General features: G+C 29.0%; 1 long non-coding RNA gene across 1 annotated transcript; it reads right to left on the bottom strand.

Moving 5' to 3' along the window:
- Window positions 1-1,077: 1,077 nt before the first annotated feature.
- On the bottom strand, window positions 1,078-7,568 carry LOC117684062 (uncharacterized). The gene is made up of 3 exons (XR_010710190.1): window positions 7,422-7,568; window positions 1,428-1,508; window positions 1,078-1,161 (listed from the first exon to the last, which is right to left on the bottom strand). It is a non-coding gene; the product is annotated as an uncharacterized lncRNA (long non-coding RNA).
- Between the last annotated feature and the right edge of the window lie 1,171 nt (window positions 7,569-8,739).

Genomic DNA, 8,739 nt, shown 5'->3' with positions numbered 1-8,739 from the left:
CTTCTCTCTCTCTTTCTCTCTCTCTCTCTCTCTCTCTCTCTCTCTCTCTCTCTCTCTCTCTCTCTCTAATTGCCATCACATTTAGTTAATTACACACATGTAGTGACATTCAGGTAAAGTATCTCAATAGAACAAAAATCCCTTTATTTATACAAAAAGTTGAAATTTGTCATCTCACTTCCTATCTTAATTCCTGTACTCTAATTTCTTCAACTTTTATTTCCTATCAACCTTCTCTCTCTCTCTCTCTCTCTCTCTCTCTCTCTCTCTCTCTCTCTCTCTCTCTCTTTAAAATTAACACCACATTTAGTTATTTACACTCATGTGGTGACATTCAGGCAAACATTTTTAAAGAAAAAATTGCTTCATTTGAACAAAAAAACATGTCCTCTATCTTCTTCTCTCCCTTCCAATCCGATTTCTTTTTTCATATTTTCTATTAAGTTATCTGTCTCTCTTTTTCAAATTGACATATCATTTAGTTATTTACACACTTGTAGTGACATTCAGATAAAGTATCTCCATAGAAAAAAATTGCTTCACTTAAAACAAAAAGTTTTAATAAGTCCTCTCACTAAATCCTTTCTCCCTTCCAATCTAATTCCTTTGTTTCTTATTTTCTATCAAGTTTTCTGACTTTTTTTCAAATAGACATTACATTTAGTTATTTACACATATGTAGTGACATTCATGTATTATATCCAAATAGCAAAAATGCTATTTTTTTTCAATTATTCCTCTCTCTCTCTCTTCCTCTCTCCCTTCCAATCTAATTCCTTTAAATCAAACTTAGTGTCTATCGACTTCTCTCTCTCTCTCTTTCAAATTGACATCACATTTAGTTATTTACACGCATGTAGTGACATTCAGGTAAAATATCTAAATAGAAAAATTACTTCATTTATACAAATTAGTTGTATTAAGTCATCTCACTATTTCTCCCCTTTAATCTAATTCTCTCTCTCTCTCACTCTCTTTCTCTCTCTCACACGCACACACACACATAGCATTTCTCTTTTTCTGTTATTATTTGTAATAGTTAGTTGTTTACAATAAGTAACACAAATTATACTGATACCTTCAAAAGCATCATTTGAAACATCTGCATCAAAAAACATATCAGTCATTGTCTGCAGATGCTTTCCATTTTGGGCCATTTCTCTTAAAAGAAAATGTAGAAAAAATTCAGATATGCATAGTATCATTCACAATTAATTGTTCATTCTTAATTTCTTAATAATCATATATATTGTATACAGTAATATATAATTATATAAAGAATTTAATTCAGCTCACTCAGATCAAACGTAAAAGTATTACTCATAGACACTTAAGTACAAATAAATCTTCTTTCTCTTCTATATCCCTCTTTCTTTTTTTCCCTTAAGCATGTGTTTGTTTACAGTAAGAAAAAAATTGTTCATTACCTGGAAAAGCACAATATCCAACATCTACATCATAAGGCACATCAGTCACTATTTGCAAACAAAATTTTTGGTTTTGAGTCTCTAAAAGAAAATGTAAAAAAGATGAATAATATTGGTTACATGTTGAGTTCATTAATGCAACGAAATAATTACCGTGAGTATATAAAATAATCCTTTTGTAAAGTATTGGACCCCCATGAGGAAACCAATATCTTTTGCTTTTAACTTGAAAAAATAAGTATACATTATGTACATGTAATTGATTATTAAAAAAAAAAACCTATATCACCATTATAGTTTAAATAAAAATCCTTTTCTATTGAACTAAATAGACCTCCATGAAGACACCCATGCTTTTCATTTCAACGTTAAAAATTCAGTTTACTTATTCACTCTAAAAACCTCATAAATATTCTTGGATCTTTACTTTTACCCTGATTTGTCTTAAATTACACTAACACTAAGAAATATTCACCATTAGTTTAAGTAAAAATCCTTTCCTGTTGAACTTAGAACCCCATGAGTAAATTTATACTTTTAATTTTAACGCTACAAATTCAGTATACTTGATCACTAAGGAAACTCCCTAAATTTATTTAAATCAATATTTGTACCCTTATTTATCCTAAATTACACAAATGCTATGCAATAGTTACCATTAGTTTAAGTAAAAATCCTTTCCTATTGAACTTACACACCCATGAGGAAAATCATTCTTTTCATTTTAACGTTATAAAATCAGTAAACTAAATCACTTATGAAACCCCTTAAATCATTTTCAATCAATATTTGGACCCTAATTAATCCTAAATTACACTAATACTAAGAAAAAATAACCATTAATGTAAGTAAAAATCCTTTCCTGTTGAACTTAGACCCCCATGAAGAAACCCACACTTTTCATTTTAACGTTCTAAACTCAGTATACTTAATCACATAGGAAACCCCTTAAATCTTTTTCAATCAATATTTGTACCCTAATTTATCTTTAATTACACTAATACTAAAAAATTATCATCACTAGTTTAGGTAAAATCCTTTCCTGTTAAATTTAGACTCCCATGAGGAAACCCATAATTTTCATTCAATGTTCTAAAATCAGTATACTTATTCACTTCGGAAACCCCCTAAATATTTTTCAGTCAATATTTTTTATCCCTAATTTATACTTTATTACATAAACACTAAGAAAAAATAACCATTGGTTTAAGTCAAAATCCATTCCTGTTGAACTTAGACTCCCATGAGGAAACTCATACTTTTCATTTTAATGTTATAAAATCAGTATACTTAATCACTAAGGAAACCCTTAATTCTTTTGCAATCAATATTTGTACCCTAATTTATCCAAAACTACATTCACACTTAGAAATAATCACCATTAGTTTAAGTAAAAGTTCTTTCCTATTGAACTTAGACCCCATTGAGGAAAACCATATACTTTTTATTTTAAAGTTCTAAAATCAGTATGTTTTCACTTAGGAAACCCCTTAAATTTTTTTTCAGTCAATATTTGTACTCTAATTTATCCTAAATTACACTAATGGTAAGAAATAATCACCATTAGTTGAAGTAAAAATACTTTCCTATTAAACTTAGACTCCCATGAGGAAACCCATAATTTTAATTTAAACGTTATGAATTCAGTAAAGTTATTCATCTAGGAAACCATCTAAATCTTTTTCAATCAATATTTGTATCCCAATTTATCCTAAACTACACTAATGTTAAGAAATAATCATCATTAGTTTAAGTAAAAATCCTATCCTATTGAACTTAGACCCCCATGAGGAAACTCATACTTTTCATTTTAACGCTCTTAAATCAGTATACTAAATCACTTAGGAAACCCCTTAAATCTTTTTCAATCAATATTTGTACCTTAATTTATTCTAAATTACACTAATACTAAGAAATAATCACCATTAGTGTAAGTTAAATCCTTTTCTGGTATATTTAGACTCCCATGAGGAAACCCATAATTTTCATTTTAACGTTATAAAATCAGTATACTTGATCACTTAGGACACCCCCTAAATCTTTTTCAATCAATGTTTGTGCCCTAATTTATCTTAAATTACACTAATACTATGAATTAATCATCATTAGTTTAAGTAAAAATCCTTTCCTATTGAACTTAGACTTCCATAAGGAAACCCTTAATTTTCATTTTAACGTTCTAAAATCAGTATAGTATTTATTTAGGAACCCCCCCCCCCCCCCTAAATTTTTTAAATCAATATTTGTATCCTAATTTATCTTAAATTACACTAATACTAAGAAATAATCACCATTAGTTGAAGTAAAAATACTTTTTTATTGAACTTAGACTCCCATGAAGAAACCCATAATTTTAATTTAAACGTTATGAATTCAGTATACTTATTCACTTAGGAAACCGTCTAAATCTTTTTAAATCAATATTTGTACCCTAATTTATCCTAAACTACACTAATGTTAAGAAATAATCATCATTAGTTTAAGTAAAAATCCTATCCTATTGAACTTAAGCCCCCATGAGGAAACTTATATTTTTCATTTTAACGCTCTTAAATTAGTATACTAAATCACTTAGGAAACCCCTTAAATCTTTTTCAATCAATATCTGTACCCTAATTTATCCTAAATTACACTAATACTAAGAAATAATCACCATTAGTGTAAGTTAAATCCTTTTCTGTTAAATTTAGACTCCCATGAAGAAACCCATAATTTTCATTTTAACGTTATAAAATCAGTATACTTGATCACTTAGGACACCCTCCAAATCTTTCAAATCAATATTTGTACCCTAATTTATCCTAAATTACACTAATACTATGAATTAATCATCATTAGTTTAAGTAAAAATCCTATCCTATTGAACTTAGACCCCATGAGGAAACTCATACTTTTCATTTTAACGCTCTTAAATCAGTATACTAAATCACTTAGGAAACCCCTTAAATCTTTTTCAATCAATATTTGTCCCTTAATTTATTCTAAATTACACTAATACTAAGAAATAATCACCATTAGTGTAAGTTAAATCCTTTTCTGTTAAATTTAGACTCCCATGAAGAAACCCATAATTTTCATTTTAACGTTATAAAATCAGTATACTTGATCACTTAGGACACCCCCTAAATCTTTTTCAATCAATATTTGTACCCTAATATATCCTAAATTACACTAATACTATGAATTAATCATCATTAGTTTAAGTAAAAGTTCTTTCCTATTGAACTTAGACTTCCATAAGGAAACCCTTAATTTTCATTTTTAACATTCTAAAATCAGTATAGTATTTATTTAGGAAACCCCCCCTAAATTTTTTAAATCAATATTTGTATTCTAATTTATCTTAAATTACACTAATACTAAGAAATAATCGCCATTAGTTTAAGTAAAAATCCTTTCCTATTGAACTTAGACTCCCATGAAGAAACCCATAATTTTAATTTAAACGTTATGAATTCAGTTTTGTTATTCATCTAGGAAACCATCTAAATCTTTTTCAATCAATAGTTGTACCCTAATTTATCCTAAACTACACTAATGTTAAGAAATAATCATCAATAGTTTAAGTAAAATTCCTTTCCTATTGAACTTAGACCCCCATGAGGAAACTTATATTTTTCATTTTAACGCTCTTAAATCAGTATACTAAATCACTAAGGAAACCCCTTAAATCTTTTTCAATCAATATTTGTACCCTAATTTATCCTAAACTACACTAATACTAAGAAATAATCACCATTAGTGTAAGTTAAATCCTTTTCTGTTAAATTTTGACTCCCATGAGGAAACCCATAATTTTCATTTTAACGTTATAAAATCAGTATACTTGATCACTTAGGACACCCCCTAAATCTTTTTCAATCAATGTTTGTGCCCTAATTTATCTTAAATTACACTAATAATATGAATTAATCATCATTAGTTTAAGTAAAAATCCTTTCCTATTGAACTTAGACTTCCATAAGGAAACCCTTAATTTTCATTTTAACGTTCTAAAATCAGTATTTACAATAGTATTTATTTAGGAACCCCCCCCCCCCCCTAAATTTTTTAAATCAATATCTGTACCCTAATTCATCTTAAGTTACACTAATACTAAGAAATAATCACCATTAGTTGAAGTAAAAATCCTTTTTATTGAATTTAGACTCCCATGAAGAAACCCATAATTTTATTTTAAACGTTTGAATTCAGTATACTTATTCACTTAGGAAACCATCTAAATCTTTTTCAATCAATATATGTACCCTAATTTATCCTAAACTACACTAATGTTAAGAAATAATCATCAATAGTTTAAGTAAAATTCCTTTCCTATTGAACTTAGACCCCCATGAGGAAACTTATCTTTTTCATTTTAACGCTCTTAAATCAGTATACTAAATCACTAAGGAAACCCCTTAAATCTTTTTCAATCAATATTTGTACCCTAATTTATCCTAAACTACACTAATACTAAGAAATAATCACCATTAGTGTAAGTTAAATCCTTTTCTGTTAAATTTAGACTCCCATGAGGAAACCCATACATTTCATTTTAACGTTATAAAATCAGTATACTTGATCACTTAGGACACCCCCTAAATCTTTTTCAATCAATATTTGTACCCTAATTTATCCTAAATTACACAAATACTATGAATTAATCATCATTAGTTTAAGTAAAAATCCTTTCCTATTGAACTTAGACTTCCATAAGGAAACCCTTAATTTTCATTTTAACGTTCTAAAATCAGTATTTATAATAGTATTTATTTAGGAACCCCCCCCCCCCTAAATTTTTTAAATCAATATCTGTACCCTAATTCATCTTAAATTACACTAATACTAAGAAATAATCACCATTAGTTGAAGTAAAAATCCTTTTTATTGAACTTAGACTCCCATGAAGAAACCCATAATTTTAATTTAAACGTTATGAATTCAGTATACTTATTCACTTAGGAAACCATCTAAATCTTTTTCAATCAATATATGTACCCTAATTTATCCTAAACTACACTAATGTTAAGAAATAATCATCAATAGTTTAAGTAAAAATCCTTTCCTATTGAACTTAGACCCCAATGAGGAAACCTGTACTTTTCATTTTAACGTTCTAAAATCAATCTGTACACTTAATCACTTAGGAAACCCTCTAAATCTTTTTGGATCATTATCTGTACCCAAATTTATCTCAGATCGTACTAATATTAAGAAATAATCACCATTAGCTTAAGTAGATATCATTTATTTTGAAATTTAACCCCATGAGAAAACTCATACTTTTCATTTTAATGATAAAAATCAGTAATTCCTACTAAATCACTTTTTTAAAGTAACTTTTCCTAATATGTTTCTATTAATATCATTATGCAACGTAATTCATCCGTATTTTTAATGAAATTGTACAATTAAAAAGGTATATCAATCAAGTACATGTATGTGGAAACAGCATAACGATTCCACAGAACACAGCATTATGATTTTTAGAAAGATAGAGGAAATTAGGATTAAAAGTTGGCAATGTTTACAGAATGTTTTTAAACAGGTATTATGATAAAAGCTATGCTGATTGAGGTTAAAAGATCACATATTTTGCTTTTAATACATATTATTTATTTAAAAGAATTAAATATAGACTCAGTGTTAACCAGTTGGGAAAAATACCGCTAAATTGAGGAAATATCACCTATTTCTGATTAGGAATGGGGCCGAATTTCGGCCACTAAGAAGGTACTGATATATCCCTTAAAATAAAAGTAATAATCTGTTCCATAATTAAATAAATCTTGAAATAAAATAGACACATTTTAATTCTAAATAAGTTACGATCCCTTCTTTGATTATGAATATGGCATTCGGATGATGTCAAAATTAGATCTCGTGTTCTCTTATCAGTGACAAACTTAACAGGAAAGACAATGCCTGACCTTGTTATAGTCGTTTACCAGATTTATCTATTAGAATAGAATGATATAATTCCCTAGATATCGAAGAAAAAATTATACTTACTGTAAACAATTATTTCCATCTTCGAGTAGGAAGTTCCGATTGCGCATGCGCTATTTATATCCAATGGAGGAAAGTGTGTAAAGTACTCTTATGGACTCCACGATGAGTGTCAAAAAATCCACATACACACCGGAAACCCAAACATAGTACAATTTTGTATTTTTTGAATCAAGTACGATGAGAAATAACGTTTCCGAACGATTTTACTTCCCACTACACGGGTGCATGTAGTGGGAAGAAAAAATGTAGTGGGATAAAACGTGTGTATTCATCCTCGTGTAGTGGTATTCAGGTGCTTACAAACACACACACACACACACACACACACACACATACTCGTAAAGACATGAAACTCACTACACATGACTTTTCACCAGAAAGTCACTACACTATTTTCTAAGGGTCGTGAAGAAAAAATTTGAGCAAATTTATAAAAGACTGTCTACTCTTATTAGCCTAGGGGGCTGATAATTCGTAAATTCATTATATTAAAAATTTGGGTTTTCCCCTGAACTCCACTACATCAGACCACTTGACCCACCAGTTAGACACACATGATTCTCACTACATTGTCAGGTTTGAAATACACACATGAAACTGACTACTTACATTAATTTTACTTATTTATCCCATCTTCTCATTATCAAATGATTTGATACACCATACATTCTTTGTACAGTTTCTAAAGAATTATAGCACACAAGTTTTGTGATTTATAGTGGATTTTAAATAACGTATGTGGCAACGCACTTTGAGAAAAGTACACACTTAAAAAAAATAAAACGCGTTAAACTTAGGACGAAGCTAACGCAGTTTGAAAAAAAAAATTCAAAGTGCGTTATGAAGGAACTTCAACATTTTTTATTATTGAAACACTTAACGCACTTTAAAAAATATGTTTAAATAGAAAAATCTGGAATTGAATTTCTAATTTGCTGATTGTATGATGAATTGTTAACACTAGTAAATCTCATTAACCGTCTTTGAGAACGGGGGTGGGTGTGGGTTAACCAATCATACAGGTCAATTACCAGTGCATCATTTACTAGTAATTGATTTCAGGAAGAAGGTTACCTACCCCTTATCTTTCTATCCAAAACGTATGATATTCAGCAACTTGAAGTAAACGTCTCTGACATAGCCCAATGTATCAGATAAGAAGTACATTAAATTTGCTGCATAGACAAAAAAGGAAAAAGGCAATTGCTACGCGATGCAGTTTATGTCATATTTGGATAATTTAAAACTCCTGATTTGTTCTTGTGTAAATTGTCAAACTACGTAAGCTTATGAGAAAAAAATTCTAATCGAGAAACTG

Source organism: Magallana gigas, chromosome 10 (genome assembly GCF_963853765.1).
Source record: "Magallana gigas chromosome 10, xbMagGiga1.1, whole genome shotgun sequence".
Taxonomy (NCBI): Eukaryota; Metazoa; Mollusca; class Bivalvia; order Ostreida; family Ostreidae; genus Magallana; species Magallana gigas.
Note: the sequence above shows the minus strand (reverse complement) of the source record. Positions and strands in the feature narration are given on the sequence as shown.